Source organism: Chrysemys picta, chromosome 7 (genome assembly GCF_011386835.1).
Source record: "Chrysemys picta bellii isolate R12L10 chromosome 7, ASM1138683v2, whole genome shotgun sequence".
NCBI lineage: Eukaryota > Metazoa > Chordata > Testudines > Emydidae > Chrysemys > Chrysemys picta.
Window position 1 is genome coordinate 80,311,575 of NC_088797.1, and position 24,101 is coordinate 80,335,675.

Genomic DNA, 24,101 nt, shown 5'->3' on the forward strand with positions numbered 1-24,101 from the left:
CCCTGGAAGAAGCATGGCTAGCTAGAAGGCCCATCCAATCTCCATGGTCATTTGCCTCTTTGCTGAGATTGTCATTAGTTCCAGCACAGCAGGAGTGGTGGTTTTTTTTGGGATGTGATTACTAGTATATTTGAATCTGGACTGACATCACCAACCTATTTCACATCTGCCACAAACACAGCTGGGCCAGACTGGATGTAATGAATTATTCAACAATATTGAGACCTATCTGAAGAGCTCAACAAAAAGCTTGTTGTTTCATAGTAGTAGCAGTCTAGGAGCAGAACCATTCACTCAGCATGTTTTAGAATACTTTGGGTCAGTCTGGTCAGACTGGAAATTGCCTTGAGAAGAATAGCCCTCATAGGTTTCACTATAACTATTAATCTCTGTTTTCTAGAGAACTATATTTTCAGTGTAGATCAGGATTTTATGAATAATAGAAACAGTAATGTACACACACACCCATCATCTCTTATTTTTTTCAAGTTAATATAATTTGCTTTCTTTCATACATCTTTTTGAATATTAGGCTGATTGTTGATTATCAACAGGAAAACCTGAAGATTGTTCATAAAGCAAGATTACAAAGATTAAAGTTTACTAAATTTCCTTATTCTTTCAGGCAATCTGAAAAACCCTAGAGAAAGAGGACTGTGGTTATGCCCCATGTTGCTACTGGAAGCAATAAAGGAAGTGAAAACAGTAAGTAAAGTAAGTTTTAAGCATTGAAATCTTTACCTTTCTGTCAATTAACAGGAAAAGCCTTTTGTAAGTGATCAGAAAATAGTGTTGCTTTTTTAGTGGTGTTGGTATTATTCAACAAGCACGTTGCTTTTCCACTGCCTGATAGTTTGATATAGAAGACTTTTGATACATGAGAAACTTATGTTGGACCCCTCAGAGAAATTCAACTTTAAATCAGACAAAGAAATTACTTTGTGAATTGTATTTTTTATTTTATTGTAAAAGATTCTTCTGTTTCAATCCTTAACCATTAGTTAAATAACTGTATGAAAAGTTGGGACTCTTACATAAAAATTGTTTCCCCAACTTTAATTTATTTACTGATTTCCCAAACCATTTAAAACAATTCTAAGAAGCAAACTTTTTTTGCCTAAGGTTATTAGATATTGAAGGTGTAAATGAAAAATATTGATCAAAGTGGTCTATAGATTTCTTTAACTATGAGTTAATGTGATATCTTACAAAACAAGCAGGGGACAGCTGAATATAATTGGTGTGAGTCCTAGTTGCTCAGCATTTTATTGTTACTAATAATGATTGTCTAATGGCTGTGCAATTATTTATGTTTTCTTAGTTATGCTATGGATTTGGTGTGATGACAGAGTGGCACCAGTCATGATGCCAAGATTGTGCTTATATTATTTTACCCCCATTCACAGGAGATGCTGTGTTGACAAGATATTTATGGTCACAAGGCTTTTCATTGTTATACTATTGTAAATGAGATGCATTTATGTTATAGTGGCCGCGTTAATTCAGGATGACTCAGGTCTTCCATTATAAATCTCAGTTGTTAAAGGTGTATACGTGTATTATTTTTGAGAGAGAGAATTTGGCTCTGTACAATAGCCTAGTAAGCACTGTTCTGTGGGCATGGGGTCTTTTTCAGATTCATCCTCTTCCTCCACTCAGAAACTACAAACAGTGGAGCCAAAGTGCTCAAAACCACTTAAGTCCTAAGTCATTTTTGAAAAGGGGACTTCAGCACCTAAAATATTTAAGTATGTCAGCAGATGACCTTGCCATGAGTGCTCTCCTGCCAACAGCTGCTCTAGTTCTCCTGTGATCCACCTCTTCCCATGACTCAGCCCTCCAGCCAGGTCAGGATTTAAGTTCACCCCTTCTGGGGTATTAAAGACTAAAAATAAGGGAATACTATGATTTAAAAACCAGTGTTTTCTAAAGAGGGTTTAGCAGGACTCCATTCTTCTACCTGGGGCTTGTTTTCACACAGCCAGTGTTCCATCCACTGGGAGACTCATCAAAGCTCCAGACTCTTGGCTGAAACCAGCTTCCCTCATCAAGGGAGAAGTAGAGCTGTTCTTCTCTTCCTGGTTAAACCTAAACTGAGCCAGGTCTCCTCCTTTTTAACTCTTCTCTTCGTATCTGCTACAAGTGTAGCTGGCCAAGGCCAATTAGGTCCACATATCCTCATTAACCCCTCCTTGCCTGTGTGGGGCTTGTACGACCCATCATGAAGTGCTCTTTGAAATTTTACCCTCTGTGACCACTACTGCAGTCTCAGGGTATGTTTTCACTTACCGGAGGGTCCGGCGGCAGACAATCGATGTTCTGGGATCGATTTATCGCGTCTGGTTAAGACGCAATAAATCGATCCCGGATCGATCCCGGAAGTGCTCACCGTCGATGCCGGTACTCCAGCTCGCCGAGAGGAGTACGCGGCATCGACGGGGGAGCCTTCCTGCCGCGTCTGGACCCGCGGTAAGTTTGGACTAAGGTACTTCGAATTCAGCTACGTTATTAACGTAGCTGAATTTGCGTACCTTAGTCCGAAGTGGGGGGTTAGTGGGGACCAGGCCTCATTGTTACAACAGCCACTGTGGTTGTATCCTCCCCATTTAGAACTGGAGTAGGACTTAGATTGTGACCCAAACCTGTTAAGTGGGACTGTGACAATCTCATGTGGGTAAAGAAACTTGCTCAGATATAGGAATACAGAGAAAATGATTTAATTGACATTACTGTGTAGTGTGTGGTTTTAGAAAGGCCAAAGGTTTCATGTAGCTTGCGCAAATGTGTAATCTTCAGTGATACACACTACACATAATCCAGAAGGGATTCTATTCCTGACTTAGGACATAACTAACAGTTAATTGAATTCACCAGGACTGTCACTGATAGTTGGTTTAACTAAAAAAATGGTAAGATTGTAATTACAATAGAACTTCAGAGTTACAAACTGGCCAGTCAACCACACACCTCTCATTTGGAACTGGAAGTACACAATCAGGCAGCAGCAAAGATCCAAAACCACAAATACAGTACAGTATTGCATTAAATGTAAACTACTAAAAAAATAAAGGGAAAGTAGCATTTTTCTTTTGCATAGTAACATTCCAAAGCTATATTAAGACAAAGTTCAGTTGTAAACTTTTGAAAGAACAACCATAACATTTTGTTCAGTTGTGAACATTTGAGAGTTATGAACAACCTCCATTCCTGAGGTGTTCATAACTTTGAGCTTCTACTGTACAGCAGAGTGCATGAGATTTAATAATTTTAGTGGATAAACTTGTATGGCATGCACTATAGACAGAGAACTTCTACTTATTCCACACCATTCAAAGTTGTGTCCTTACACAGCTCCTTCTTATTCTATGTATTTATAACTAGACTGGACAAACTAATTAAGAATACGGTGCAGAGTATTCTCTGCATTGACAAGGGGTAAAGAAGATGACCTGTAGTCTTTTTCTTTGCTAACTTCTATGGCTTTATGAAATGCAGTCAGTGAATATGTCATGCAATGGTTAAATAGACTTTTCTAAGAGTCCAAAAATTAGCATCAGGCAAGGACTTCTTAAATGATTTTATTACAAAACTAAATCCAGTCACACACAAGTAAAACACAATCTTCCACTGTCTGCCAGAAAGTGCTGACCTCACACTATTTCTCAGTGTCAATAAGAGAATTAGACCTGTACAAACATAGGCCCAGTCTCATAGGAGCACTCCAAAGCATCCCAAGAGCACTGGAGTTAAATACACCTTGAAACCAGCATGAAATGCACAGTTTAGAGTGCAGCTTACAGTTGTTTGCTCTGCTTATACTGGGAAATCCCCTGCATAACTAGCCAGCCAAGGCCTGTGATGCAGTCCGTTATATACAACTTGGGCCTTCTTCTCCACAGTCTTGTGTAAACAGCCATCTCAGAGTAGGGTTATTGTATTATAATTTGATATACATCTTTGACAGGATCCCCAGGGTACAACCTGGAACTGGGGTACTCCTGTGCACCCTTAACTCTCCAGCCTGGGCTGTGTCTCACAATGATTTGCTAGTGACAAGCAGCAAGCCCCTCCAGGTGCAGTTATCACACAGCACAACTGCATATGGAACCCCACTCTGAGCTAGATTGCATGAATGCTACCTGAGCACTCATGAATCACACAGAAAAAGGCACCAGCAAATCTCCCAAGCCTCCAGCCTTGCACTCCAGAACTGTACTGTCTTGGTCAGAAGCCTGACCAGTATAAATTTATTACCCAGTCCACCCCTCCCTCAATATGGAAAGGACACACACTAGCCTTTGTAAACTAAGCTGAGATTTCCCAAGTACTTCAACCAAATATATAGATCAAATATAAAACAGATGTATTAACTAAAGAAAGATCGATTTTAAGTGATTGTAAGTGGCAGGCACAAAAGGTCAGAGATAGTTACCAAAGAAAATGAAAATAAGCAATCTAAACCTTATTTAGACTAAGCAGTATTTGGATCAAGCAGTTTTTCCTCACCCCACTGGATGTTGCAGGTGGGTTACAATCTTTAATACACAGGCTTTCCCTTTAAACCTGGGACCAGTCTCCTCAGTTCAAATCTTTGTCTTCCCAGTATTTTTGTTGCTTCCAGGATAAGTGGGGGAGGAGAAAGGTAAAAGCATGATGCCACTGTCTCCTATTTTATATCCTCAGTCCATGTGCCTGGAAAACACTAGCCCTGCTCATGAACTCACCACTCTTTCCAATGTAATGTTCCAGGACAAACACCTACATTCTTTTATTTTCCTTCAATTCCAGCTAAAGTACATTGAAAATCTCAGTGATGGTTTTATGAATTTTCACACCTTACCTTGAAATGCAGGATGAATGGACCTTCCTCAATCCATAAATGTGTTGCTGCTAGAGCACAGTTCCTCCATTCACTGTGCTCAAGCAGCAATACTTTAACAAGGGCTTTAATGTAGTTTAGATACAGGAATCTTGTATAAGTCTCACCTCTTTGTTTTCTTTAAATGCTGCTCACTACAAACCAACACTTTAATGCATCTCAGAGCTGTGGTATATCCAGGCATGCAGCGCATTCATGCTGTAGAACAGTTTAGGATATTGAACATGACTTTATTCCTTATCTGGCAAGCAGAGCCCACAATACCGTAGGCAGTTGGCCAAAATAAGCCAGTCTGTATAATTATAGGAGAAACAATTTTTACTATCTTAGAACATGAAACTACACACTTAACCAACATATTGGAAAGAGCAGTGTCTGTCTTTCTCAATACTGCTCAGGATAGGATGGGATATGTTATTCAAACTGAATGTTGGTTGCCAAGTCTATGTACGTACCTTCCCAGACTTGATAATCGGCTAGTCTCCTGACAGGAAAAGCACTATAAATAGTATTCCTTGATGCTATGTAATCTTCTTACTGGCTGTTTTCACTTGTTCATTCTGTCTCCCATTTTTTTGGTGAGGTAAAATTAGAAATACAGGGAAACTTATTACAATATTTTAATGAGGAACGATATAAACACAAGTCCCTGCATGGGGCGGCAGGCTGGAACTACTCAGAAGCCAAAGCCAGTGCAAAATGCAGTTGATACCCTTTGAGCAATGGCGCACACAGGAAGCAGATAAGCCCATTGGATTCCATTAAATGTACAGGTGGAATTGCAAGTGTTGGTCCAACCCATGAAGCTCTAAATGATTTGAGATGCACTTATTTCAGAAGCCACCTCTCCCTATGCAGTCAGATTAGGATCAGCGAATAAACTGGCGTTGCCTCACTATAAACAAGATAGAGAGCTGCTAGCATGCCAGTCTCAGGGTGAGGTCCTTGAGTCTGGAATTTGATTCCTTACCCCCAATCCCTTTGTTCTGAGTAGGTTGAAGTTTGAAGTTGATAAACATCTAGGCACCCACACACATGTAGGTGGGTGTTACTATGTGGTGGAGCAGGAGACCAATGGAGGATGTAGTAAGGGTCTTTGGGTACTGGGTGGTTGTGGTGGGTCTTATGAGTCAGATTATTAATTGAAGGATGAGATTTGATGATTCAAGGTACTGTAGTAGCTAAATGTTTGGGGGGAAGGGATAGCTCAGTGGTTTGAGCATTGGCCTGCTAAACCTAGGGTTGTGAGTTCAATCATTGAGGGGGGCATTTAGGGAATTGGGGTAAAAAAATCTGTCTGGGGGTTGGACTAGATGATCTCCTGAGGTCCCTTCCAACCCTGATATTCTATGAAATGTTTAAATTTTCTACTTGTGTGTTAAAATAAAAAGCACCTAGAGACCTACAGATGCCAGAGAAATATGAATAAATAACAAACATATGAAGAAAAGAAAACTGAGTTTGACTTTTAAATTTACAGATTTATGTTTAATGGAAAAAAAATATCAAAGGGCTAGATTCATAAGGGGAATTTAAGTGTCTGAGCTCAACATTTAGGTGCCACTGGCATTCACAACCCACTGCTCAGCTGCTGTCTTGCCTTGGCAGTGCCTGAAGTCCCGTAGGAGCCTGAACACCTTGATAGTAAAGTCCCCATAGCACCTAAATATGTGCTGGTGGGTATATGCAAAGCCACCTAAATCCTGATGCCACAAAGCTGTTTAGGACCTATGCCCCGGTGGGACTCACAAGCTAGGCATTTCCCTGCCTAACTTGCTTATGAGGCCTATTCTGATAGGTGTGCTCTGAGCATGCTTATCCCACACAAAAGGTACCCCACTTATACTTCATATCCCAGTAGTTAGGGCACAGTCAGGCTAAAAGAGCCAGGTTAAAATCCCCACTCTAACTGATTTGGAGCAGGGACTTGAACCTAGGTCTCCTACCTGCCAGGTGAGTGCCCTTGCCACAGGTTTATGGGATACGCTAGGGTGGAGCACTCACAATCTCTCCTGTTGAAGCTGTTCTACTTCGTATAAACAGAGACAGTGACTCTGTAGACTAGTGGCTAACACACTAACCTGAGAGACCAGGATTCCAGTTCCTGCTTCAATGAGCATTGCAACACCTAAGTCCCCCTTGTGAATCTAACATAAAATGGAAAATAAAAAAGGCACTTACACTTATGTTAGAGCCTTGCATGTTGTGATAGCTGTAGAAATGCCCACTTCTGAACTCCCTGTCTGGCTACTGAAGACAGCATAAGGAGTAGTTGTTGATTTAAAAAAAATAGTACATGAAGTTGTTTCTATTATAGATAACTGTTTCTGCTAGTTGGGGACATCTCTCTTCTTCATAGTCCACTGGATTACACTTTCAGAATCCAGTCCTGCGCCTATTGAAGTCAAGGGAAGTTTTGCCATCAACTTCCGAATCATGAATCCATTAGTCTTTCTAAATGTCTGCCAAGCAGTTACTGTTCCTTTAGAATTTTTAGGTAGCACAAGAGACTTGGAAGTTAAGGGAGTGTAAATTACTTGGAATTTTTTTTTTAAGTTCACATTCAGATGAAGGTATTTTGAAATATACCTGGAAAATTCAGATCCTAAAAAACTAGGAGAGACTGTCGGGGGGGGGGGGTTGTCTCATCATATCACCACTAGGCAGTACTGCTGACCTTGGACTATGTCACCTAGTGGCAAGAGTCAAGGACCGCCTTGAATAGTTGCTACAGTTCAAGGCAGTGTTGCCCAATGGCAAGAGTCAAAGGCTGCCTTGCCTAGTGGCTACAGTCTGAAGGGAGGGGGATAGGGGACTCCAGGCCCATCCTGCTCCACTGGATCCTGGGTCCTTCAAAACAATAGTCCATACATGTGACTTAGGGACTGGCACCCTTACTCCAGCTCCCTGGGTCACTTCTTACACCTGCTTCTCTTCCTCCGTCAGCACCACAGGTCTGCCAGCGGATCCCTCTTGGTGTCCTCTGAGGTTAGTCTCTGGAGCGTCCTCCCCTGCCAGTGACAACTCATCACCCTCAGTCCCATGGTTGAAGGGTCTTCAGCAGCTTGGCTGTGAGGCCCAGTCCCAGCTATTTGAAGTCCCAGCAGCGTCTCTGCAGGAAGCCACTGCACCCAACTGCTCTCCTGCTCCATCTTCCCAGATTGAGCTGAGCTGCCCTGTTTTGAATGCTCCCTTCTCTGGGAGTATACCCAGCAGAGGTGAGGGGGCATGGCTTCCTGTGTCCAGAGCGGCTCCTTAACCCTCTCCTCACCAGTGTGGGGTTGGTACACCCTATTAAAAAGGCATAAACATGAGTGGCACAGATAATGCTTTATCTGCTTGGATTCTACACTGGATAAAATATACCAAATGCCCAAGAGGTTACACTTCATATTAAGGTACATTTATAAACAGTTTATAAAAAGTTCATACATGTTTTAAGAAATGGTTAACCAATTGTTAGGGTCCAATAGATTAATAGGCTGCTTATAATCAACTATCTGCAACTGATGTGGTTGTAACCATCCATAACTCTGTACTTAGGTCTGTAACATGCTTTAAACATCTGTTAATCATTCACTGACCCTTTATAAACTACATAACAAGGTACCCTTTATGTATTAAGTGTTACCTATTTTGGTTTGCTTTAAAATGTTTCAGAAATTTAGTGGCAGGTTGGCGGGAACATTTTTTGTCACTTTAATCATAGTTTATAGCAAAAAGTAAATGTTCTAATTTCTCCTGATGCAATGCTAACAGTGTAATGCTCCATGCCCTGATCTGAGTCTCAAAATGCAAATTATGTAATTTGACTGACATATACAGTTTAGAAATGTGCTGTACTGTCTCAGTAACCTGAGATTTGAAAACAAGGCATTTTGGTAGAAGACAGAGAAAAAGCCTCCAAAATATTTCAGTATTCTGAAAATGTGGAATAATATTTACAAACCGATTCATTATTATTTGTATACTGGGATTTACTTGTCAGTAGTAAGTGAATGTAATCCCCCTTCTCCCCGCCCCCGTCTCTCTCTCTCACTCACACACACTCACTCTCTCACACACACAGAGACTCAGTTGATACATCTATCATCATAGAGTTATCACTGTTTAATTCAGCTATACCTACATATATAATCACTGGTCAATCCTATATACAGAGTATCAAGAGGAAATTGAAGGATTTGAAATCTGGGCATAAACTCTGAGAACACAAAGTAAGCTGAAAGAACAGCCCCACTGTTTTAGCCAGCTTAGAACACGATTATGAGAGTCCATCATAATCATCCTATTAAGCCTGAGTTTTTCCCAAGCTTCCAGAAAAAAAGTTATCATCATGCCAAGAGAGAGAATGTTGGAGGTTGTATGTGTGAGTTCAAGTCAACAGTAGGCTACCATTCTTCAGTGATCAAGGGCTTGCAAATACACAGTAGCATCATTGCTAACCAACCCCCCCAGAGCATCAAGATTATACAATATCAAAAGGGATTTGAACTTAAAACTTTAAGCTCTAAAATACAGTTCCTCTAGCCAGTAAGTAGAAGGTGCAGCTTTATAAGTTGGGTCTTATTTTAGGGCCAACTTTTCCTATTCAAGGTAACAGACAGTTATTCCTGGTAACAAGCTAGGTGCCCATTGAAAGGCCCAGGGTCCACTCCTGGAAGCACTCAGTGCATGAAACTCCAATGTCAATACCTCAGAGTATAGAGAGAAGAGTTCTCCCCTCCAAAAAAACCCCCAACAACAGCAACAACAACTCCCTTCCCCCTGCATCTATTTTGGCATTTTTCAAGATAACGTGCACATTCTGTCCTGCCGCATCACACATGTTGTTATACACCGTGGTTCATGAGCTCAGGAAACAAGATACTTTTCCAAAATCCATAGTTTATTTGAAAAAAGAAATGTCTTTTGGGAACAAAGATATTAGTATTTCTATTGTTCTGTGGCAGAAATATGAGAGAATTTCTTATATTCTATGAGAAATAAACCTGAAGTTTTTCTGACATGCCTGGCTTTCTGCAGTGTTTGGCAAAGCTATTCACACTTTTGCAATCAATCTGAGTCATTAGAAAGAGTATAAAGCAAGTTGTGTGTGGTAGGACACTATAATACTGGCTAATAATGTATATTTATTCAGCCAAAGAAGTTTAATTTTTAAAGCAATATTTCTGCACTTTCAAGCACTCTCTGAAAATTATTCACTGTTAATTGATTCTGCTGGGAATTAAAAGCAGAAATCAGTCTGCCAAAAGAGTAAGCAACACTAATATTGTATATTCATATCTACTTTTTAACTAAAGAATGAGCCAGTGAAAGGAAAAATGCCTAAACCTGTGACACAAAGTACTCAAAAGATGAGACATTTTGAAGCATGTCTGTTTGGCAAGGATCTTTTCTATAGTCTTAGGGCCTGTTCCCAGTCTTTATAGATTCTAGGACTGGAAGGGACCTTGAGAGGTCATTGAATATCAGGGTTGGAAGGGACCTCAAGAGGTCATCTAGTCCAACCCCCTGCTCAAAGCAGGACCAATTCCCAGCCAGATTTTTGTCCCAGATCCCTAAATGGCCCCCTCAAGGATTGAATTCACAGCCCTGGGTTTAGTAGGCCAATGCTCAAACCACTGAGCTATCCCTCCCCTTCCAGTCCAGTCCCGTCCCCTGCCCTCATGGCAGGACCAAATACTGTCTAGACCATCCCTGATAGACATTTATCTAACCTACTCATAAATATCTCCAGAGATGGAGATTCCACAACCTCCCTAGGCAATTTATTCCAGTGTTTAACCACCCTGACATTTAGGAACTTTTTCCTAATGTCCAGCATAAATCTCCCTTGCTGCAGTTTAAGCCCATTGCTTCTTGTTCTATCCTTAGAGGCTAAGATGAACAAGTTTTTTCCCTCCTCCTTATGACACCCTTTTAGATATCTGAAAACTGCTATTATGTCCCCTCTCAGTCTTCTCTTTTCCAAACTAAACAAACCCAATTCTTTCAGCCTTCCTTCATAGGTCATGTTCTCAAGACCTTTAATCATTCTTGTTGCTCTTCTCTGGATCCTCTCCAATTTCTCCACATCTTTCTTGAAATGCCCAGAACTGGACACAATACTCCAGTTGAGGCCTAACCAGCGCAGAGTAGAGCGGAAGAATGACTTCTCGTGTCTTGCTCACAACACACCTCCTAATGCATCCCAGAATCATGTTTGCTTTTTTTGCAACAGCATCACACTGTTGACTCATATTTAGCTTGTGGTCCACTATAACCCCTAGATCCCTTTCTGCCATACTCCTTCCTAGACAGTCTCTTCCCATTCTGTATGTGTGAAACTGATTGTTCCTTCCTAAGTGGAGCACTTTGCATTTGTCTTTATTAAACTTCATCCTGTTTACCTCAGACCATTTCTCCAATTTGTCCAGATCATTTTGAATTATGACTCTATCCTCCAAAGCAGTTGCAATCCCTCCCAGTTTGGTATCATCTGCAAACTTAATAAGCGTACTTTCTATGCCAATATCTAAGTCGTTGATGAAGATATTGAACAGAGCCGGTTCCAAAACAGACCCCTGCGGAATTCCACTTGTTATACCTTTCCAGCAGGATTGGGAACCGTTAATAACTACTCTCTGAGTAAGGTTATCCAGCCAGTTATGCACCCACCTTATAGTAGCCCCATCTAAATTGTATTTGCCTAGTTTATTGATAAGAATATCATGTGAGACCGTATCAAATGCCTTACTAAAGTCTAGGTATACCACATCCACAGCTTCTCCCTTATCCACAAGACTCGTTATCCTATCAAAGAAAGCTATCAGATTGGTTTGACATGATTTGTTCTTTACAAATCCATGCTGGCTATTCCCTATCACCTTACCACCTTCCAAGTGTTTGCAGATGATTTCCTTAATTACTTGCTCCATTATCTTCCCTGGCACAGAAGTTAAACTAACTGGTCTGTAGTTTCCTGGGTTGTTTTTATTTCCCTTTTTTATAGATAGGCACTATATTTGCCCTTTTCCAGTCTTCTAGAATCTCTCCTGTCTCCCATGATTTTCCAAAGATAATAGCTAGAGACTCAGATACCTCCTCTATTAGCTCCTTGAGTATTCTAGGATGCATTTCATCAGGCCCTGGTGACTTGCAGGCATCTAACTTTTCTAAGTGATTTTTAACTTATTCTTTTTTTATTTTATCTTCTAAACCTATCCCCTTCCCATTAGCATTCACTATGTTAGGCATTCCTTCAGATTTCTTGGTGAAGACCGAAACAAAGAAGTCATTAAGCATCTCTGCCATTTTCCATTGGCTTCAATGGGCATTGGACCAGCTCCTTAGAGAGCAGTGCTATCATTTTGGCAGCCAGAAAACTACAAAACAAAGAATGAAATTAGCACTCTGCTGGGTCTTAGTGCATCTTGTCATTTGTCTGACTCTTAAACTACATGAAGAGGAATTAACAGAGCAGGGACCACCTGTACGTTTTACCATTGATTTAATTGGAGCCGCAGGATGAGGCTAATGCTGAGCACTTTTGAATTCCCACCTTATAGGCCTTTGGTCATGTTGGAGAGCACTTACAGCAGTAGCCCAAACCTTCAAAAGTGATTCACTGGGACTACTCTCAGGACTAAAGCCATGCCATTGTGAATAAATGCAACCTGTTTTGGCTCTAAGAATTCACCTCAAAAGATTTACAAATGAGACATTCCAGAGTGGTGAGGTAAAATCAAGTCCTTGGGGGTTGAAGGGAAAATAAGTTCTCATCATAAACAAGGACTTTGCTGTTTAACAAGTGGCAGTGGGTGTATTTAGTGAACTTTTCAACTCAGCACATTTTATGCTCAGCATTTACTTTGCTTGTTGGTTGTTTACTTTATTTCTTAACTAACTAAAAATCACTAGATCACTGTTTGAAAGAAGATCATTTGTCTCACAGCATGTAGGTGCATAAATATGAATGAGGGGTTAGACATTTTTACTGGATTTGAGGTAAATCTGCAATTATACAATCAATCCCAAGGAGATGATATGCTGTAGGCAGAATGAAGGGAGGCGGGGGACATGAGAAGGGTGGAAAGGGTCAAAGTGAAGAGGAGAAGGCATGGCTTCTGGAGTGTTCAGTGAATTTAACCTTATATTAGAAAACATACAAGGAAGAGAAACACTTTAAGCTTGGTGCTTGGCTGCAGCCAGTCCCCCAGCATAAATTAGAGCAGCCCGAGGAATCATCTCAGCACGCAATAAGACATTGGAGCACAGGAAAGTCCCCCTTTCTCATCTGTCACAGTTCTGTGCTGACCACAAGAAGGTGGGTGGTGTAAGAGCCATTACATTGCCTGTATGCTACCCGATGATGCCCCTCTACTGGGGTGATCATACTATAGCTAGATATGTTGGCTTTTATGTGATATGAAACCCTGAAATGTGTTGGCCTTTTGTTTTTGTCATTTGAGGCCTGTTGGGGTTAATGTGTCCAAGATTTGTTCCTTGGGGAATAAACAAGGTCAGAGATCACTAAGATTTGGAAAGTCCAAAGGTGCTGCAAAGGCAATTTTGACAATCCTTGCTATTTAGAGCTCTAAAGTCCATTGGGTTCATCCCACTGTCAATATAGATATCATTGCACAATAACCAGAAGAAATTAATTTCCCCATTAACTAGCTGACAGCCAAGGAATCCTATGTGCCTATCTTCTGTTCGAATTTCAGTCAATGAAACACTCTCAGGCTGGGTTCTACAGACATCAGTCATCTTCCACTGGCTTTCCCAAAAGATGGGGTCCTGCCCCCAGTATTTGAAATAAATTTCCTTTCTGTTGGGAATGATTGTCCTGAAAGCCTCCTCCAAACTATGAGTTCCTAATCAACCCAGATTTGGGTGCCGACCATCCTGACAATTTTTTCTTGTGGTACTGAAGCACTGGTTTTCTGAAAGTGATAGATTAGAAGTTTGATCTCTGCACATGCCTTCTACCCTTAATATAATAGTGGGGAACAATATTTTGTCTGATGTGGGGGCAGAGTCCTCTTTACAACCCTACACAATCAAGACACTCAGTGGAATGCTTAATTCTGTTTCAGAGAACATAGCGATGTAGAAGTTCTTGCATGTCCAACTTTCTTCACCTGGGAGGGGAATGTCTGGTAGATCTACAGGCAGGGACTATAGGTCTCTTAATTAATTATAAGGAATCTATCACCACAGTGTCTAGGTACTAAGGCTTTTTTCGGGGAGACTGGCTAGCAGGAAGGACCACCCTTCAGGAAGGATGGCCTGGGAAAATAGAATTGATTGGTTATTCATGTCTAATATGCTTCTGCAAGATTTGCTTGCCTTCAGACCTTGTACCAATAAAAGAAATCCTCCTGGGAAAAGAGGAGAAAGTCAAGGGAGTCTTTGGGCATGCAGTACTCTTTGTTCCTGTCTCCATATGCCTCTGCTGGGGTTCAGAGTTGGTGATCCAAAGGCACTGAGGCAGTATTGTGGAGTATAACTCATCCATGAGTAACTCCATAGCTGACTCATGACAATGAGTCAAATGCAAAGTCCTCAAAGGTGGGTTCCTCCACCATGCCAGCAAAAACATCTCTAGGTTGATCTGGCTGGTGATGTTGCTATGGGGCCACATTTAGGAGGAGGTGCTCCTCCAGCCAGCTGGATGATCACACGTGAAACTACTCCCCTCCCCCCCGCCCAAACCGTGGTTGGTTATTGGGAGACCCTTTGTAAGAAGAGGGAATGCACACATTTGGGGGACAGGATCTCTGTCTCTGATATAATGTCATCTTAAAAGTGAAGGTGAAAAATAAGGTGGCACTATTGGTCAGTGGAGACATAGCTGCAGCTGAGAGCATAGCAATCTGTGTGCCTATGCTATTGTAGAGCAGAGCCAATGAATGCTTACTGACAGAACTGTGTGGCTCCAAGGTCATGCAATTTGAAAGGCCTGGACCATGTAAATAGAAACTCATCTTAGAAACAGATTAACAATGGTTTGCATCCACCATTCCACCTCCCCCTTCCTGCCCTCCATGACTCCAATAAACCACACACAAACTGCCTTGTAAATAAAGCTGTAGCCTTTAAATACATTCATTATCTGGCTATACATAATAATTGGGTCCAGCTTGCCAAAAGGCAGCCTTAGCCTAAGTAGGAGAGAAACATATCCAACTGGGAATTACATCCAGAAACAGAAAGATATTTGGTGTTATAGTCCCTTACAAGAAGGGTGCTCTGTGTTCAGCCTGCATAAGGAGGAAGGCCTTTTCCTCTGAGTATAGGATCCCTGTGCCAGTAATGAAGAACCCTCATGTTGAACATAAGCCAGGTCTGAACAGCCCCCAATTCCAATACAGCTGCCTCTTCCCAATGATTCAGTGAAAAGCAGATGTACTTCAGATATTGGCAGGGTCCTCAAAGGCCTAATGTGAAAAGAATGAGAACAATTTAGCCCATTTTAAACAAACACCACTTTCAGTCTATAGCACTTTCTTCCGGGGCAGTTGGCCAAGATTTACAAAAATGATGAGTAATTTTGGGTGCCCTAAAACCAGCCCGATTTTTAAAAAGTGCTGAGCAGCCACCCTATGAAAATCAGGTCTCTTTAAGGTCCCTTAACTCAGGCATCCAAGAATGGAGGCATCCCAAATCACTAGTCACTCTTCAAAAGGTTGTTACAAGGAGGAGGGTGAAAACTTGTTCTTGTTTACCTCTGAGGATAGGACAAGAAGCAATGGGCTTAAATTGTAGGAAGGGCGGTTTAGGTTGGACATTAGGAAAAACTTCCTAACTGTCAGTGTAGTTAAGCACTGGAACAAATTGCTTAGGAAGGTTGTGGAATCTCCATCATTGGAGTTTTTTAAGAGCAGGTTGGACAAACACCTGTCAGGGATGGTCTAGTTATTACTTAGTCCTGCCTTGAGTGCAGGGGAATGGATTAGATGATCTATTGAGGTCCCTTCCAGTCCTACACTTCTGATTCTATGAAAATCTCAGCTATTGTTTTTATGTTAATTTATAGCTCTGAGAGTGACTGGATGGGAAGTGTATTTACGATGGAGAGATGATGAATCCCCAGTTAATATTTTGGACTTTTCTACTTAAACACTCTCAGGCAGGGATATCAGTATCATTACATCCTGTGACATATTCAAAGACTGGAGCCCACATAGGCCAGCTCAATGCAATGCTCATGGATCCAGTATGAACATTATGGGCTTACTCTTGCAATCACTAAATTCAATGGCAAAACGCCCACCACTTCAGAGGGTGCAGTATCCTGTCCTGCTCCGAGAAGAAGAGGAACGGGAAAATCAGACAGAAGCCTTTGTAACAAAGATGAAATTACAATCCGAAGCCTTTTTTTCCTCCCCCAAATAGCACTTTATGAAACTGTGTGTAATTTCATTATTCCATATTTGTAATAGTTTGTACATTATGGTCTTGTGCAAAATTAATGGTACATGGAATGAGGCAATAATAGAATCATTATCATTAAAGGAAGCTCTTTTCAGTGAAGGGTCAGAAGGCACATTCAGTTCTGATGAGAGTACAGTATCTAAACTGAACTTCATTTAATCCCAATAGATTATTTAGATAAAACTATTTACATACCATATATGGGATGGGGATATCCATCTGATAACTTGCATTTATGAGGCACCTTTAGCTGCCTTACATGCCTCTTCCTTAACTTAATTGATCAATGCAATCTCAACCCCTTGAGCTGCTCCCCCGACATAATTTTTAAAATTCCACCCTCCCAAAAAAATGTTTCTTCCCCCAACCCACACCATGTGGAAATTCTTGTCCCAAATTACTCAATTCTCAATTACTAAATTGAATCCAAAATTGATTCCAAGTGAGCAAAATTCACCTCTGTTCCAGTGTCACATAAGGACTGATCCGATGTGACCCATCAGGACTAAGAGCAGGAGTATTAAACCAAGAAGGCAAGACTCCCAACTTTTGGTAAGTCCAGAAATGTTGGATCTTTTATCCACTGCATTATTGTGCACAGGAAATGCTATTGTAGGTAATGTTTAGAGGTTACTAAAATGTAATAATTATAATTCTCCTCTCCTGCAAGGCCTGGTGGTATGATTCATGCTATTGTGGCTTGATTGGCAGAGGGATCCTAAAGTAGTACCAGTACAATGTCATAAAACTCTTTCAAACGTTTTAAAAATAGTTTGCCTACATAATGTGGGTGATATGCAGAATGAACAATGGCATAGAGGGATAAGTTTTATTGACATTTGTTTGGGATCACATGCTTTATGCACTTATGGTATTGCTATATACACAGATTTGTGTGTGCATGCACAGACACACAGGACAGTCACAAAGACATGGAAGCCCTTGGGAGAAATCATACATATCTAGATGGTCATGGGCCAATAAAAAGGGAGTAGAAGAGTGAGAGATTCTGTCAGTTCATAATTAGGATTCTATGCTAATATGCATTCATGTATGCATATGGTATGTAACTATGGATAGCCACTTCAGCCCCATGCTCCATTTAAAAGCAGTTAAGTTTAAAAAAATGGTGCTCATGCTGTGTACCAATTGCTTCCTGGGGAAAACCATCAACCTTGTGCCGGTGTTCAGATGCAGATTTATATCACTACATCCTTGCCGTGCAATCAAGCAGTAAAAAATAACTCCTGACACTCTCACCTAGTTGATAAAGCCAGTTTAGTGCAAACAACAAAGGAGAACTGGTCTGTTGTCAACATATACAAATATCTTCGGAGTTCCCAAAAAACAAGATCCACAGCTCCAGCTGAGTAGGGCTTGGCCCAGCTGAGAAGTCTGGGGTGGTTCAAAGCTGTGCTGTGTGGTTGCAGTCTTGGAATTGTTCGAGCTCAGGTTGCTCTCTGGAGTAAATGATATCAGCTTTATTTTATGAATGCTGCCCATGGCCCCAAGAGACCATAGCAGCTGGCAGGGCATGTCCTCTTTCCCTAGCTATGCCAGTGAGGGAGTGGCCTAGGAGATACTGTGGCAGCTGAGGATTTTGTGCATAGAGGGGAAATCTTCAAGTAGTCAAATTAAGCAAGCTTAAAGCTGCTTTGTGTCACAGGGACGCAAAGCAGCCCCAGCATACCAGATGATCTGTGACCCAGGGTATTCCATTACATAGACTCTGTCTTCTATTTCTTGGTTAAACAAGCAAGAATCACTGCTGCCAAAGAGTCAATGGAATCGGATATAGCAGAGGTGAAATCGTAATATTTGACTTAAAAACTTTAAATGTAGTGCTAAGTAATGAGAAATGCTTGACACCATTCTGCCTAACTCTGTTTCCCATAATAAGCTTGAAATAAAGATAATATTTGGTCTTCACATTTTAAATGGAAAAATCTTAAGTGCTCTAATATGAAGTAAAGTACATAGAGTGGATTATTATATTCAAAGCATGCTATGTATGCAGAGTGGTGAACAATAAGGGGACTCTGCTAGATAAATAACACGTTCCCTGTCCTAACAGGTGTAAACATATAATTCTGGAACAGTCCAAAACAAATAGCAGAAAACAATCCACAAACAGATCAGTGAGAGGATATCGTTGCTGGAGGGCATCATTCAACAGGTGAGCATAAAGGGTTTGTTTTTTTCAAACAAGGTGCCCAAGGGAGCTTTGCACATGTGTAGGGCCCTACCAAATTCATGGTCCATTCTGGTCAATTTCACGGTCATAGGATTTTAAAAATAGTAAATTTCATGATTTCAGCTATTTAAATCTGAAATTTCACAATGTTGTAATTGTAGGGGTCCTGACTCAAAAAGGAGTTGTGGGGGGAGGGGTTACAATGTTATTGGGGGAAGGGTTGTGGTACTGCTACCCTTACTTCTGCGCTACTGCTGGCGGCGGTGCTGCCTTTAGAGCTTGGCAGCTGGAGAGTGGCGGCTGCTGGCTGGGAGTCCAGCTCTGAAGGTAGCGCTGCCGCCAGCAGCAGCATAGAATTAAGGATGGTATGTATGGTATTGCAACCGTTACTTCTGTGCTGCTGCTGGCGGGATATTGCTTTCAGAGCTGGGCACCTGGCCAACAGTCACCGCTCTCCAGTCGCCGAGTCTGAAGGCAGTGCAGACGTAAGGGTGGCAATACGCAACCCCCCCCAAAACTTTCTGATCCCCCTGCAACTCCCTTTTGGGCAGGCCCCCCAATTTGAGAAACACTGATCTCCCCCATGAAATCTGTTAAGTATAGGGTAAAAGAACCTAAAAGACCAGATTTCACAGGAGGAGACCAGATTTCATGGTCTGTGATGTGTTTTTCATGGCCATGAATTTGGTAGGGCCATATATATATAATGTGTGTGTGTGTGTGTGTGTGTGTTAGTTGATATCCATATGTGTTGCCTTGTTGAATTATACATACACTGATTTGTTGCTAATACCTCTGTGACTTCTTTCTCATTAGCCCTTATGCACGTTTCATTCTCATGGGGCCCCTACCCTCCCTACTGTTAAATTTATCTTAGTCATTTTCAGCTGTGCTGTGCATAGTGAATCTCGTTCTCGTTCCCTGACCCATTTCTCTGCCTGTTTATTCCTCCATCCTTAGACTGTAACATCCTCAGCACAGGGACCGTCCATTTTTGTACATCTTGAGCGCACTTAGCACATAGATTCATAGATTCTAGGACTGGAAGGGACCTCGAGAGGTCATCGACTCTAGTCCCCTGCCCGCATGGCAGGACCAAATACTGTCTAGACCATCCCTGATAGACATTTATCTAACCTACTCTTAAATATCTCCAGAGATGGAGATTCCACAACCTCCCTAGGCAATTTATTCCAGTGTTTAACCACCCTGACAGTTAGGAACTTTTTCCTAATGTCCAACCTAAACCTCCCTTGCTGCAGTTTAAGCCCATTGCTTCTTGTTCTATCCTTAGAGGCTAAGGTGAACAAGTTTTCTCCCTCCTCCTTATGACACCCTTTTAGATACCTGAAAACTGCTATCATGTCCCCTCTCAGTCTTCTCTTTTCCAAACTAAACAAACCCAATTCTTTCAGCCTTCCTTCATAGGTCATGTTCTCAAGACCTTTAATCATTCTTGTTGCTCTTCTCTGAACCCTCTCCAATTTCTCCACATCTTTCTTGAAATGCGGTGCCCAGAACTGGACACAATACTCTACTCTGCTCTGGTTAGGCCTCCAGCTGAGGCCTAACCAGAGCAAAGTAGAGCAGAAGAATGACTTCTCGTGTCTTGCTCACAACACACCTGTTAATACATCCCAGAATCACGTTTGCTTTTTTTGCAACAGCATCACACTGTTGACTCATATTTAGCTTGTGGTCCACTATAACCCCTAGATCCCTTTCTGCCATACTCCTTCCTAGACAGTCTCTTCCCATTCTGTATGTGTGAAACTGATTTTTCCTTCCTAAGTGGAGCACTTTGCATTTGTCTTTGTTAAACTTCATCCTGTTTACCTCAGACCATTTATCCAATTTGTCCTGATCATTTTGAATTATGACCCTATCCTCCAAAGCAGTTGCAATCCCTCCCAGTTTGGTATCATCCGCAAACTTAATAAGCGTACTTGCTATGCCAATATCTAAGTCGTTAATGAAGATATTGAACAGAGCCTGTCCCAAAACAGATCCCTGCGGAACCCCACTTGTTATGCCTTTCCAGCAGGATTGGGAACCATTAATAACAACTCTCTGAGTAAGGTTATCCAGCCAGTTATGCACCCACCTTATAGTAGCCCCATCTAAATTGTATTTGCCTAGTTTATTGATAAGAATATCATGCGAGACCGTGTCAAATGCCTTACTAAAGTCTAGGTATACCACATCCACAGCTTCTCCCTTATCCACAAGACTCGTTATCCTATCAAAGAAAGCTATCAGATTGGTTTGATACGATTTGTCCTTTACAAATCCATGCTGGCTATTCCCTATCACCTTACCACCTTCCAAGTGTTTGCAGATGATTTCCTTAATTACTTGCTCCATTATCTTCCCTGGCACAGAAGTTAAACTAACTGTTCTGTAGTTTCCTGGGTTGTTTTTTTTCCCCTTTTTATAGATGGGCACTATATTTGCCCTTTTCCAGTCTTCTGGAATCTCTCCCGTCTCCCATCATAGGTGCTGCTGAAAACAAGTATCAATAGAAACCTTAATCCTTCAAACACTTGAGTAACCATATGCACACAAGTATTCCAACTGGGAGGCGGGTAATAAGGATTCCCTCCTGCCTAATAGGGTTACTCACATGTGAAAAGTTACTCATGTGTCTGTTTGTATGATCAGGCTCACAAGCCCCACTCCCAGCTTTGCCAAAAAGTTCACAAGTCCCACTGTAAAGGGTTAAGAATGGGTATTATTTTCTGCAACACTCACTAAAGCAGTTTGGACGAGGTTTGCCAGAAAGGCTTGGACTGCATCATAGGTATATACAAAATGTTATACATCTACAAGTTCCAGATGATTACATTTAACAAATGGAAAGTTGGAAAATGAAGATTAACATCTAGTTATTCACAACTGTTCATTGTTGTCAGAACTGCACCCATATATGGCTTGCAGGTTCTCTAATTCTTGCGGCCCTATTCATGAATGACTTATGACTCAGACTGGAGCAATTACCATGTACAGTAAATTATGTAAGAAGATTGCACAATATGCCTCTCTCATGATGTAACTTGCATTAAATTGTTAATCATGAACCTTTGCCTCCTCCTCATGTAATAGGATACAGAGCTGAAATGCAGCCAGGGGAAGTACAAGTTGAAAAGTCTGGTGAATCTGCTCAGCTTTCATTGACTTTAATGAAAGTCACAGAGTCAAAGTCCACACAGAAACTGAGTGTTAGAGCCTGCAAAAGTGTTGTTTTAAAAATAAAGGGTTTGTTTGTGTGAGTGTTGTGGGGCGTACCCAGGATTTTAAAAAACTAGTTTATTTTATGGGGTGGGGTGTTTTTGGTCTCTGCTGAACAGTAAAACAGTTTAAACCAAAGTGAAATAAGGCTGGGGGATGGTGGTCTATTGTATTACTCTGACAGAGTTTGTTTGCCAAGTCAATTTTAAGAGCAGTTTGTAAATGCCTCACAAAGTGATCAAAACAGAAATGGTTAGAGGCTGTTAATCTTCCACATTTATTGCAACAGATTACATTTTACAAAATTCCTCCTCCCCTTTCGTGAATCTCAACTTTCATGTATCTTCTCTAGGATGACAGTCAAGTACTATAATAAACTTCTAAGTTGATATTTCTTATACTGTGTAAACAACTGAGTCTGACCATTTCCTATGGTGTAAGCAATCTTCAACTCCTACACAACACTCAGTGCTCCATTTCACTGCACCGTCTATGCTTCCCATCATGCTACTGTGCTGCCTTTACCTTCTGCTCTTTAAGTATTTAGGCTTGTCAAATAAGTTTGACCGTTTCATCTTAAGAGTCCAGTTTATTATGCCATATTTTTTCTGTTGTTTTAATCATGTGTATTTTTGTCCTCCAGCAGGTATACTCTGTTGTGTTTTATAAAGACACACTAACCAAACTGTACTGCTGTAAATTAATACTGTATATATTACCAATATTGGAAGATGTGAACAACAATTTCAAAGGAGTGGTTTAAACTAGTCCCCAAGGAGTTTACATGCCAATCTGAACTTTATTTGACCAGTATCCCAAGCTTTCAGCAGTCTCTCTTTTCCCTAACTACTTTGTCTACATCTTATTGCTCTCTTTTCCTCTTCCCAACCCAATTTCCTCCCTTTCTCTGTGGATCAGCTGCTTATCCAAACTATTTATTTTGAATCTGACTCATAGCTTTGGCTTCAGTTTACTTTAAGATTTATTAATGAGTTTCTGGGCAGTTCTTTCTGAACTTATTCACTGGACCGTATCTTAATACCAAACACTTAAACATGTTCTGGCTTATTCCAAACCCCATCAGGGCTGTTCCTTATCACTAAAGAATGATGCAACACATACCCTTCTGCTCCACAATGGCTGTGCATGGTCCCAACCCCTCCCAGCCTAGGACTAAACAGTTTGAGACTACATGCAGACCTAAGCACTGATACTAAGTCAGGGGGCAAGCCAGCAGCTCCTGCTTTTAAAGCAAGACATTGTTAACATTGTATTACAAGCATATTTGTAAGTGATGCAAGTAAGGAAAGAAAATCCCTGAAATATGAGAAGGTTATAGAATGGATAAATGAACACTGCATTCAATCTGCATATTTAGAGCTCTGTCAGATAAAGGTGAAATCAGGCGCAGTATCTTTTAATTTTAAAGGTTGTAATTGTTTTTAAGGATAACACTATGGACCATGTTCTGCTCTCAATCCATGCATTGAATCACACTGATGTTAGAAGGAGTTGTGTGCATGAAAGGATAGCAGCATATGCTCCTACATTTTTTTATCATCTGTTTACCCATCTATCTATCAGTGGTATTTCTGGGGCATCTATCATCATTTCTAAGCACCGTTTCTCATTACCCATAAAGGGATTTTCCCACTGAGTGAGTGAATGAATCTCTAACATCATAATTTCTGTATATCTTCTACACCCAAAAATTTCTAGTGCCCCTGCTTGTGACCAGCTTGATTTGAAGACTTGTATCCTATCTTTACACTTACTTCCACTTGTCCTTCCAGGAGCAAACTCATTCCGTTTGGGAACAAGTGTCTGATGGAAGTTATTGACCATGTAACTTCTGAATAAAGTGACTACCCTGGCATAGTGAGAGAGAGACATTTATTAACATGTTGGCAGAACTACAAAACAACAACAAAATAGTGAGGGCTATCAGATGTGAATATAAGAGAGAGAAGTTTGAAAAAATCACCTCCCAGCTCCCCAGCCCACTTGAGAAAGTGCATTGATATTTCTGACCTACTATTTGTTCCTTGATTTTTTTCTTGTTGTTCATATGCTTCTGTGAGAAATGCCAGACAAGAAGGCTAGACTCAGCACAATCCAGCCAAATATTCACGCTCCTCTACAGTGAAGCATACAAGAGAGCACTTTCTTGTTTTACACAACACAACAATAAAATGAGGAAAGAAGAAGACAATCAACAATATTACACAGAAAAAATAAAATTGCTAAAAGAAATCAAAAACTAAGCATGGGCTAGATTGTTCTGTTAAGTACTGAGCCAGGTAAAGTGTGTAGGATGGCACCAGCAATTTTAGGGACATCTCTGAGGCACAATACTGCCCAAGACTTGCCTGTTGCTGT

At 41.0% G+C, this 24,101-nt stretch overlaps 1 long non-coding RNA gene across 4 annotated transcripts; it reads left to right on the forward strand.

Moving 5' to 3' along the window:
* On the forward strand, positions 1 to 23,933 carry LOC135972741 (uncharacterized). 4 transcript variants are annotated; one of them, XR_010589234.1, is made up of 5 exons: positions 1 to 197; positions 626 to 705; positions 16,769 to 16,852; positions 18,375 to 18,476; positions 21,597 to 23,503. It is a non-coding gene; the product is annotated as an uncharacterized LOC135972741 (long non-coding RNA). The 4 variants fall into 4 exon arrangements; XR_010589233.1 differs by lacking the exon at positions 21,597 to 23,503 and adding an exon at positions 23,516 to 23,933 and having other exon boundaries at positions 192 to 318; XR_010589232.1 differs by having other exon boundaries at positions 192 to 318; positions 626 to 714.
* The last annotated feature ends 168 nt before the right edge of the window (positions 23,934 to 24,101 follow it).